Genomic DNA, 12,724 nt, shown 5'->3' on the forward strand with positions numbered 1-12,724 from the left:
GGGATTATGACTAAGTACTATTTATAGTTATTTATGTGTATATATGTTGGGTAATAAGAGAATATACCAAGATGAAATACAGTGACATTTAATAACTTTTCAAGGAAACAGTGTACCGAAATAAATAAGAACTAAACGTAAAAGGTAAATATGCTTTGTAATGAAAGTAAAATATATTACTGTTTTTAATTGTAGGTCAAAAAATTATATAAATTCATATATTATGCGATGAAGTATTGGAACGAACGAACGAAGGTTTATCGAAAATATAAATTTTAAGCGCAATTATTCATAACTGTGAATACCGGCGAACATTTTCAATTAATACAAATATAAAGGGAAAACCAAAATTGTGTTTAGTCTTTCCATAAGCGAAATAGTGTATCCGGCCTTAGATATTTTCATACAAATAGCTGTGTCGCGGGCAAATTGTGCGTGTATTCAGAACAATATTAATAATAAAATTTTAATATTTATGTATTTTCACTTTTTATTAATATTACGAATATGTCTCAGGCCTATAAGTTATTTTTAAATAATTTATAACTCATGGAGCTACTTATGTATTAAATCGTAATGTTGAAGCCTCACTGACTCTTGAGGCTCCACTTTTCATTATGAACGAAGTGACGTGATAACGAACACATATTTTTAAGTGCATTAAAAATGTATGAATTTGTAAAAACTAAATCGCATTTGCAGGAAGTTTTATTGTTTCCTTTCATTTTGAAGGAAAAGACGGCTGAAGGTCGTTAAATGTCGTGCGAGACTGCAACTACGCTTCATCGATTTCAATATTTGAATGCTAGTTTCGATGTTTTAAAAGTGCTGATATTGATACCGAGCACAAAGAGCACTCTGGAAAGCCAAAAAAATTTAACAAGGATTTGAAGAGATTACTCGATCAAGCTCTTAGTGGACATACGTATCGATTACAATTGATGCCTTTGAGTCGAGCTCGGATTATGATCAAAGACATAATCCAACCCAAACAATCATTAATTTAGATTTGTTTTCTTGATAATTTAATTTAATTATAACACAAAATTATATCATCATTTTTGTAATTTTTGGGCTCGGTGCCGACTTCAAAGTTATCAGTTGGTAGTAATTAAAATAATATTGTAAGCTAAATTGTGTGTATATACTAGAGTATCCAATGCCTGCAGTAGATAGGTTAAATACGGTTTTTGTTTATTTTTATTTAGTTATTACAACGATTATTATATACATATTTTATTCTAAATTTTCTGTTTGTTTTGAAAATCTCAAATTTTGTTATTTATTTTTTGAAGCAGGTGCAATTTTCTTATTAAAAATATTTTATTTTTCTCTTTTTAGTGTTAGATATTTACTCAATAAATTACGCAGTTATTTTATTTAATATTACAATGGGTAGACCAAGCAGCTCGTATGAGGAAAAATAGGAATAAAAAACTACCATAGAAATTAATGTCTCGCGGTCCGCTACCTTGCATAGGTGATTTGACAAGTGTTATGACTAAACAACAACAAAAAATTATTGTCTCCGCCGGGAATCAAATCCGCGATCTCCGTTTGGAACCATTACACCATAGTAGCAGTTGTGTACAATGTTTCTACAAGGTTTTATATGTAATAGTTAGTGTTTAAAAAGCAAACTGAATGGCTTCAACACTGAGCGACTTCTGATTTTCTGTCACATCAGATCCACAATAACATACAATACCTTGTACATATATTCACCAAGTTTCAAACAATCTATATCTATACGTATGTCTATAGTTAGCTATATCTATAGTATATAATCAGTTACTTCGAATAGGAACGAAGTAGCGGCCAGTAAAATTCGTTAGAGATGTAAGCATTTTTACTGTTAAATATTAAGCTGCTGCCATTCTTATTGAAACATTGTTTTAGCGTGTTGGAGCTGCACTGCACATTACCAACGAAGAGATTTAATTGAAGTCCCAGATATCAATTCATTGCAGATATATTGTTCTGCATATAGGACATAAGAATGATTAATAACATCTTCAGTTTGAATGAATTTCATCAGACACATTGAAGATTGATCAGAAATTGATAATGGTGGAATTGATAGATTTTAGATAGATTGGAAATTAACAGTTTAATTAAATTGTAGGAAATCTTATTGTAAAGTCTGAAAGATTTGTATGCACAGATATGTGTGTCATTGTTCAGAATATACCTCAGTATTTGGTTAAAATGTGTGAGGGGAGAAAGAATACAGTTTTGCAGTTATGGTAAATGCAAATGCAGATATGGCAAATGTTATGTAGAATAAAGTAATTAAATCTAATTTTATCAAAAATGATATATACATGTATTAACAGAACAAACTAAGGAGAAATACAGTGATATCAAAATGTATTTACAAGGAAGAAACGTAACGAAGGAAACAAGAACTAAGTGTAAAAGGTAGATTTGCTCTCTAATGAAAGTAAAATGTATTACTTGGATATAGAGTTCTTCATTAGTTGGATTAGGCTTCCAGGATTATGATTACATAAAAAACGCACCTAGAATTCTACCGCATGGGTGGTGTGGAAAAAAGCTTAATGTAAGTATAATAAAATTCAACCCTCAGCTACAAATTATTATAACTGTTTAATTAATTGCGGTTATTCGTAAAGTTATAAGTTCTTCAATAACATATACAATAGATGTACTATAATGTTAAAATGAATTATATTTGATAACAGTGATTTTGTTTATTATTTTATTTAGATTAGGTTAAATTTCAAACCCAAAATGAACTGAAACTCAAGAGTTGTATATATATTCCGATTCGTTTTCATGAAAATATAGAATCCATATTCATATGTATATTTCATAGATAATCTAATAAAAGTAATTTTTAACTTATTTGGAACTAACAAATATTAAAACTTCAATCAATACAACTGTTTATAAAGCAATTCCACACATTTTTTGAATTTTTATATTCTCCATTCTTTTGATAAATATTGTTGTCAATTCCACTCATCATTTGCATAATATGCCAGGAATATATTGTGCATTAATTAAAACAATTTACAAGATAATAGCAAGTAGAGCTGATGTATGAAATATATATTGGTTAATAGTTTTTTTTTCGGAGAGTAATAATTACATAAAACTATATAACTAATTTATAATGCTATATATTTTATCATTCGTCAAAATGTTTTCTGTGATATGTGCTGTGATTATAAGTTAGAAAATTTTATCAAGAATGATATATAGATGTATTAACACCACAAACTATGGAGAAATACAGTGATATCAAAATGTATTTACAAGGAAGAAACGAAGCGAAGGAAACAAGAACTAAGTGTAAAAGGTAGATCTGCTCTCTAATGAAAGTAAAATATATTACTTGGATACAGAGTTCTTCATTAGTTGGATTAGGCCTCCAGGGCTATCATTACATAAAAAACGCACCTAGAATTCTACCACATGGGTGGTATGGAAAAAAGGTTTATGTAAGTATAATTAAATTCAACCCTCAGCTACAAATTATTATAACTGTTTAATTAATTGCGGTTATTCGTAAAGTTATAAGTTCTTCAATAACATATACATTAGATGTACTATAATGTCAAATTAATTATATTTGATAACAGTGATTTTGTTTAATTATTTTATTTAGATTATGAGAAGAGTTGATGGGGCAACATTGCGATGTTTTGACGTCATCAGTTCATATATATATATTTTTATATTTATATACATTATAATTAATTAATATATAATTTAATATCATGGCTGGGTAGTTCGGTATATTTTTTAAGACCTTTTATTATAAGATAATGATGATGATTAAATTTGTATACTGTACTAAAATCGGGTATAGTTAGTAATAAAAAGCTCAAATTCAACTATAAAAATTAATAATAATTTAAAATATGTTAGAACCAATTATCAATAAATTAATTTTCTCCAAATTCTGTATATTATTCCTATACTTTAGACCACGGATTAACTTTATTATTCAGTTTTAGCATTGTTGGCAACGCTGAACACTTCCTTGGTTTATTAAATGAAGGTTCCGGTTAGAAACGTTCACTTTACCAGGTGACGCCGTGTGAGTGAAACCACTTTTGATTAATTAAAGTAAGTTTAGGTATATTAGACATTTACACTAAATATCATTGTATTTTGTATTTTAATATCGCTCAAATTTATTTATTTATAATAAATAATGATCTAAACACTATCATCAAAATATTATAGTTATAATTTTGCAGAATTACTGTTGCGTTCTTTCCATACCGAGGAGGACTGACAGATTCAAAATTTTTGACCATAAAATATTTTTCAAACTTGGTTTAAATTGTTTAATTTCATGTACATTTTTAAATAGTTCTGTAAAACCTTATTGAATGTATGGTATTTGATTTTTTTAAGAATGTTTTGACTGATTTTATTAATTTCAAGACAGAGTTTTAAAATATTTTAAATTAATAATACTGGATTCTAAGGAAAATAGTAAGTTTGTAAAATTGAATTCAAAATTTGAATGTAATTTTTTTCTGTAACTTTTTGCTTTATTTTCTTTAAATCCTGGTAAAGTGCGATAGAATCCAGTGGTTTCTGATAATTTAGGTCGTCCTGTTATCTTTTCACATATATAACATTAAGTTAATTTTAAATGGTGCTAGTGTATTTATACACAAATACTTTTCTCAGGGAATTTAGACTGAATTAGTTCTTAGAGTAATCCTTCAGAATAATTTTCGCGCTTCGAAATTAGTTCGTTTGTTAATTAGTAGTTAATTTTTGATCATTATTAAGGCTAGTGAAAAAAATCCAAACCCAAAATATTTTTAGCGAGAATTATTTTGATTTATCGTGACGGTGTGATAATGTATATTAATAAAATATTTCACACGTATGCTTCTATCGTTTAAACTAGAAATTTATTTGGAATTGACATATATTAAACGCAAATATCTATAACATTATATATTTGTAGCACCAGTACTATAGATATTAATACTTAAATATGTAATTTTTTATTTGAGTAGTACTGTTGTTTTCCTTAATTTTATAGTTCATCAAATAAAACGTTTGATAAGGAAACAATAAATAAAACCGTCATATAAAATATTCGAATAGTTCTCTGGGGCATATATGTTATGTTAATCTTTAATTGTTCCTGTTATATGCGTTTAAAATAATTTATTCTATTAAAACACCATTACATCATTCGAGGCAGAGTGTAAAAATTATATTTAAACAACAACATATTTCATACCAAGTGAAATTTTGTTTATTTCCGAACGAAAAAAATTTGATGTTTCTAATACAACATTTTACAATTACAAATAGAACTAATCTATGAAATATGCATTGATGGAATTTCTTAGAAGGGTCAATACAATAGCTTGATCAACTTTGCGTAAAGATTTATATTCTGCGACATATATATTCCGATTCGTTTTCATGAAAATTTAGAATCCATATTCATATGTATATTTCATAGATAATCTAGTAAAAGTAATTTGTAACTTATTTGGAACTAACAAATATTAAAACTTCAATAAATACAACTGTTTATAAAGTAATTCCACACATTTTTTGAATTTTTATATTCTCCATTCTTTTGATAAATGTTGTTGTCAATTCCACTCATCATTTACATAATATGCCAGGAACATATTGTGCATTAATTAAAACAATTTACAAGATAATAGCAAGTAGAGATGATGTATGAAATATATATTGGTTAATAGTTTTTTTTTTCGGAGAATAATAATTAGATAAAACTATATAACTAATATATAAAGCTATATATTTTATCAACCGTCAAAATGTTTTCTGTGATATGTGCTGTGATTATAAGTTAGAATGTAATAAATACTGCTTCGATAGAAATAATTTGTAACATTAATAACTAAAACATTTTTTTCATTTTTCTGTGACAAAAGTTCTGACAATAGTCTAAGTTTTTAAATGTAACAAATTATTTCTTCGAAAGGATCAATGTGTAACATTAACATTTAAGCAACAATATATTTCAAACATAGTCCAATTTTGAACATCGAAATTTATTTAGAATTGACTGATATGAAGATATTAATCAGTATATTCATCCATAACAAAATTTAGGATATTGGTTTTATGGATTCGTTTTCTAATATATATATCATGTGTTATTGCCATTTGAGAATTCTCATCATCCATTCTATTCAATACATCTGAATTATATAACTGGACTGTTTACATTGTTCGGAATAATACGAAATAACTGATAAGTATCTTATTAAAGTATCGTTCTATTAAATTTCCAGGACTTTATAAATATTGTTGTCGATTCTGCTCATCATTTTGCATAATATTCCTAGAATATGGCGTATATTAATTAAAATAATTTACGAGATAATAGCAAGTAGAGCTGATGTATGAAGTACATACTGATCTTAGATTCTAAATCATATAATTGTGTAGAATTCTTGTTCTGTGATGTGTGTTGTTTGATGTGTTCTGTGAGTTGTATGTGCTGTGAGTCGTATGTGCTGAGAGTGGTATGTGCTGTGAGTGCTATGTGCAGTGAGTGGTATGTTGTGTGAGTGGTATGTGCTGTGAGTGGTATGTGCTGTGAGTTGTATGTGCTGTGAATGTTGTTGTGAGTAGCATGTAATGTGAATATTCATAAATTTAAATATAATAAATACGGCTTTGATAGAACTAATGCGTAGTTTTTTAATAATTACTTTTTGATATACCTAATATAATGGACCAAGTATTTTAATATAAATGTTTAAATAACATGATCAACCCGTGTTGTTGAATGATACATCCAATCATAAATCATCTTTATTAACATTTAAAGCACGGTATTATATTTTAACAGCAATTATTCAAAAGTAAATTTTATTATTGTGTTTAAAAATAATCAGGGACGTGTAGAAACCATTTTTGTTTTGATTTACGGAAACAATAGAAATGTGTCAAATCAAATGGTTTTTCAGTTTGTTGCGATTGTGTTTGAGACAATTGTCCGTTAAAATTGTCATTAATATCTTTTTACTATTTGGAATACAGTTGATATATAATTTTTACAACATTTATTTTATTATGACTATGTCATATAAGTTGTATAAAGCAAGAATCAAGTTATTCAATCATTAATTTAAATTTATAAATTGAACAGTACATGTAGACAGAGATAAGAAAGAGAAAATGTGAGAGTGAAAGAGAGAGAATGAGTGAGAGTGCGAGCGAATGAGGGAGTGTGGTTGAGGGAGGAGGGAGGGTAGAGTATATGATTCTTGTGTAATTGATCGGTCATTCCATAGAAGAAGTATACGAGATTTAGGTTATCACATGCAGTGACGTGTATGATTAAATGTAGTATAATAATTGAAAACTATTATGCTTAGAAGAAGTTATCCATGTTTATGAAATTGTTTTTTTGCTGATCTAAATTTCATATTTCTTGGTAGATATGGCCGAGCTTTTTCGTATATTGATATATACTTTAGACTACAGCACTTTTTGGGGCTATAACTTTGCAAGCTTTACATAATATTTTAAAAAGGTTTTAAAATATCATTAGATTGTAGTAAAATACACAGCATTTTTTAAGATTATTACTCTTATTGATTCAATAATCTGCTCCGTGGGCAATAAGCATTTTTTTATGATTTAATTATATAGTAGAAGTCATTTTATTAAGAGATCACTTGTATAAATTGTCTTAATTACCGAGTTACATTGTAAACGTTCTTCTAAAATCAATATATGTCCTATGGTGTTTAACATTTTAGTTTACGCAATCTACAGATAAATTTGACTGCATAATAATAGGTGATAATTAGTGACATTGCAAAGAGCTGGATATATAAACTATTCGAAATAGCTTTTCATATTACTCACTTTGTTTAAGTAACAATTCATTAGAAATGTTCTTGATGAAGCATTTGTGATATGATAATATAACTAATATTTTTGTGTTGGTTTAAATGAGATAATTGAATCCTGAACTCTCAGTAGTTGCTATTGTTTGCAAAGTAGAAAATATTTGTTATGTAAAGAAAACTATACCCTCACACTTAACAACGTTAGTTCAATATCATTAGAAATAGGTATTTGGTAAATATTAACAATAATTTTTAATATGGCAAATTCGCGTTTTTAGAGCATACAATATGAAAAATGTTCTTACTATGAATCCTCAAATCAATTTCTTTGAAAACAGCAATAATATATAAGAAATAATGTAGAAATTATTGTATCTATCTTAAAGGACTAGGGAGAAGTTTTGGCAGTTATATTAGGATTAGGCCTGTCAAAAATCGGATTAGTTTTAGTGGGGTACTAGGGTACCATTATAATTTATTTATCACAGACTTTTCTCGAAGTTACAACAACGTAAACCTATCTTCGTATACGAATATCTATATTATATGTCTACTAAATAGTAATACAATTTTAAAATATGTTATTATTAATATACACCAGAGTATATACATTCAATAAGGTAAAAAATACATTAATTGTAACATCATATTTACGATTATTGTTGATCATATATGTGCCAACGTTATTTTAATTTTTTTTTAAAATTTTTGTTTGTCACTGTTTTTTGTATGTTTTTAGTTAATATATATATTTTTGTGTTTGCGTTTTATTTCCTGTCATAAAAAAATATTTAATATTTTCTTTTACACATACGTAAATATTCTCAAATGACTTGGGAAGCTTATTAATCTGGTCAGTGTATTAGCTCTGGTGCAATAGAAGTTCTGATTTGGAGGAATCTGGAAGGTTCAAAATACGTCCTGAAACTACTTCAGCATAATTTATAAGTCCATATTATTTCTTCTATCTTTTAACTAAGTGCTTGATTATTTTCTTTTTGTACTTATTTTATAAAATTGTGATTTTCATCATGTTGGTTTGGTTTGATGTGTTTTCTGAAGTGAAGGCTTTGTCAAGTTGAAAGGAGTTTGAGTTGTTTGTCTTTGAAGAATCTACCATTTTCTGAAAATTATTGTTGGAGGAGATTTACAAATAATTGCCCACTTTCATAATATTGGCTACGTATATAAGCTTATTTATACTATTGACAAAGATGTTTGTCAAAACAGTTTGTTGTTTTGATGAAGGTTTTTCGAGAACTTATATAAGGAATATGAGTTGTTTATCATTAGATGTATTTATTGGAAATTTTAGTTGGAAGAGAAGAACAATATGGTTTTGAATATAGGTAATTTTATTGCCTAGACCTCTGAAAGTTGGTTAATAACGTAAATAAACTGTTGTTTAAAGTTTCTTTTGATTGGTTGGTTTATTACAGAAATTTATAACAATACTAGTGGGAATGATACGATAGTAAGATATAATAACGATACATCTGCTCTAGAGGTTTTATATGGCTGTAGCAGATAATTCAGGAATATGAAAAATTCATGGACTGGAAATGATTCGTTTATCTAAAAATTCATATAATATTTTTGGCTGTATAGAAACAATTGTACGTAGGAATATTGTTATAATTTTGGGATACGAATAGAATATTATTTACTACTTTTACTTTGGTTGGTTTCTATATATTCGGTAAAGTCACTTAAAAGGTCTTGTGTATTGAAATTGAATGAAAGTATTTGGTTTATTTTACTTTCAATATTGGAGTAAATTAATGATTGCTAAGATGGCTTAGCAATGTAAAATAAGGGAATGTAAAGGTATGTTATATTTGCCGAATGACTTTGAATTGTTAATACAAATAAAAAGTTATTACTATATAGTAGGCATAGAAGTTTGGTAATGCACAGTTTGTTATTTGGGTCTCTACAACAATTGTCATTAGTTTAGTAAGCGTTCTAAACTGAATGACTCCACTCTACTTTTCTCGTTTCTCAAATAATCTTTCATAAATTATGTGTAGTTTTTCTAAGCTACGTCAATTTATCTATTTAACAATATATTATTATCGTTACGGGAACATACTGCATTTAAATTGCAGCTATTTAAGCAAACAAGAGATTTAAGTCGTAATCGCTATGGCCTTAGAAATTGAAACAAAACCAATAGTTCCTTGGAATACGATATCAATTTCGAGTTTGTTTTTTGTATCCTGGTTCCCGGCTGGTTTACAAACCATTCTGACATCAGTATGCCAGTAAAGGCAAGTATGCGGGAAGGAGCGAGGGCCTCTTGGAATGAACAGGAGTCTGGGGGTTATCGAGGTTCAAGACCCTCTGAGAGGGATGAAGATTGGAGGAATTTGTTGAATATGTGGTTCACAAAATCAATCACAATTGGGTGTCAGTTTCTCTGTGAATTTGATAATTCGTAACAATTCACTTAGTTTTGCTTTGCGTTACCTGGAGCTTTGAGATTAGAGTTGGCGCAGCGTAACTGGACCAAGTGTTTGATCCGAAGAGGGTCACTTATCTAATTTGCTCTTGTAGAGCATAACTTTAATAGTTGTTGCTACTTTACTTATACGACATAGTAGTAGGTGTAATGTGGAGGAGATTCCGTAGCCTTTTAAAATGACCTTTCTGATATTGTGGCACCAGGTGAATCGTTTATCGAAAATTAAACTAAGATATGTTGCTTTATCGCTTCAGGGGTTGGATAATTATCTACTTGTGGATTGTATATTTTTAGGTCTCTTTTGCGATGGATTGGTATTTTGGAGGTTAATTTCTAGTTTCCGTAATCTTAGCTATTGAACGGCTGTGAATAGTTGTCTCTATAGTCTATTTTGCGCGCAACGGGAGGAATGAGAAACGATGAAGAAGGCAGTGTCATCCGCGTATTGCGCGGTTTCTACTTTCTTCCTGATTGGAATAAGGGCAGTGGCAAGGGGGAGCCCTGGGGCAATCCGGAGTTGATTGGTTTGGTTGATGAAAGCGATGTTTCCACTCTAACTTGGAAGGATATTTCCGACAAGAATTACCTCAATATAATTACCAGGTCTATGGGTAAACCTGCTCTTATGGCTTTATAAATTAAAACTTCTTGCCAAACTTATAGGATCGCTACTTTTGCAATCTTGGGGTTCCGAATTATTTGCTCCTTTTCTCGGGATCACGATTATGTGATGCTTCTAGATTTTGGGGAAGTGTTGAGTTGCACGATGGAATTGACTATGCTCGATAATTCCGCGAGCTGCTTGTGTGGGAGCTTGTGAAGACCGAGATTCTATCGAATTCCGGTGCCTTCTTTGAATTGAGATTGCAGATAATCTTCTTCAGGATTTTTGGAGAGACTAAATGATTAGCCTTAATAAATTATACTTGTGATGACTTGGGATATATTTAATTAAGATATTTTAGATAACGATATATAATTAATAGTAGTTGCATTTCATCTATCCGTTCAGTTTAAAAAATATCATTGAATTTATTACCTTATATAATTTGTATTACATTTATAATTAGTACATTGTAGATTGATATAAAAATAAATATTACGTGACTGAGAAAAATCATAACATATTGTGTATCATTTTGGTTGATTACTGGTTGCAGAGCTACGGCATATGATGAACTATCAGAAATTTGGGACGGTATAGTCCACAATTTCTTTAAATTATATATAAAGATATATATGTATATCAATAAGTCGTTCCTCGCAAGTAGTAAATATAGAGAAGAGGTGCGAAAATCTCGAATAGGATATATTTTGTCATTGATTCGATAAAAATATACAAGGGCTTTTGTCGATTTTTTCTGAAGTTTTCTCGGTATTAACTTTTTGTTGAACCTGGCGCTAGTCCAAACAATTTTAAATATTCGCTCGGTATTTTAGAGTTATCTTACAAGAGACAAATGAAAAAGAAATTGTGAGTAATGAAACTTTATTTTTAAGATATTAAGTTTTATTAATATTAAGAATTAGTTGCGGAATGATCGTGAAATGCAATCTTCTATCAACAAGTTCATTAACTTTATTATATTGAGCTGCGACCCAAAAACTTAAGCAGCTATGTAATGTTTGACAGTAGGTCCTTGTGCATTCCCTGTTATTTAGTTTAATTGCGATCCTAATGATTCTATTAACAGTTTTCCAAATTTTTATACAATTGAAGTACTCCAGATTAATTATATATCGATCTACTACTATTACCTCTCATTAGTTCATGAAAATAATTTTAGTCAAAGCATTTTCACTTTTATAAATATTACTGTTTCTATTCCTTAAATAGTGTAACAGCACTTAATTTTTTAATATCAAATATTAGTGATATTAACTTATATATTTAATTTAATTATTTAGTTAATACATGAGGAGTACTTAAACGTTGGATCATAATTTTCTTGAAGGGAAATATGTTAATATATTGTTTAACAGGAAGATACTCATTTACATATTCTTGATCAGCTTTTATCTATTAATAATAGGGTTGCCTTTTTAATTTGCTGCCATATTAACAATTATTGTTTCTTATTGGCATAGCTAGTCTGGATGAAATACTAATTTTTCATCAAATATAAGCGCTTTTATCTTAGAATCGTTAATTTATGTATAGGTTAATGGTTTTAAAATAGTAACTATTTTAGCATACAACAACTGTTTATTTTTAATTACTATGGCTTTAGAGATTGGACCACAAACAATAGTCTGCTAGAATATTATTTTCATTTTGAGGACTGAGCAGATTATTATTTATAAATTTTGCTTTGGTTGGTTATTATAGGTTCGGTAGCACAACTTAATAAATCTTGTGTACTGAAGTTGAATAAAGACATTTTGTTTATTCTCATTAAATTTGTTAAAG

The 12,724-nt window shown here is 28.6% G+C and overlaps 1 long non-coding RNA gene across 1 annotated transcript; it reads left to right on the plus strand.

Moving 5' to 3' along the window:
- The first annotated feature begins 4,055 nt into the window (after window positions 1–4,055).
- Window positions 4,056–10,494, plus strand: LOC143196896 (uncharacterized). Its single transcript, XR_013005872.1, has 2 exons — window positions 4,056–4,098; window positions 4,233–10,494. It is a non-coding gene; the product is annotated as an uncharacterized LOC143196896 (long non-coding RNA).
- The last annotated feature ends 2,230 nt before the right edge of the window (window positions 10,495–12,724 follow it).

This window comes from Rhynchophorus ferrugineus, unplaced genomic scaffold, assembly GCF_030347505.1.
Source record: "Rhynchophorus ferrugineus isolate W39M unplaced genomic scaffold, kcgeb_rfMv2 rfM1, whole genome shotgun sequence".
Lineage (NCBI taxonomy): Eukaryota > Metazoa > Arthropoda > Insecta > Coleoptera > Curculionidae > Rhynchophorus > Rhynchophorus ferrugineus.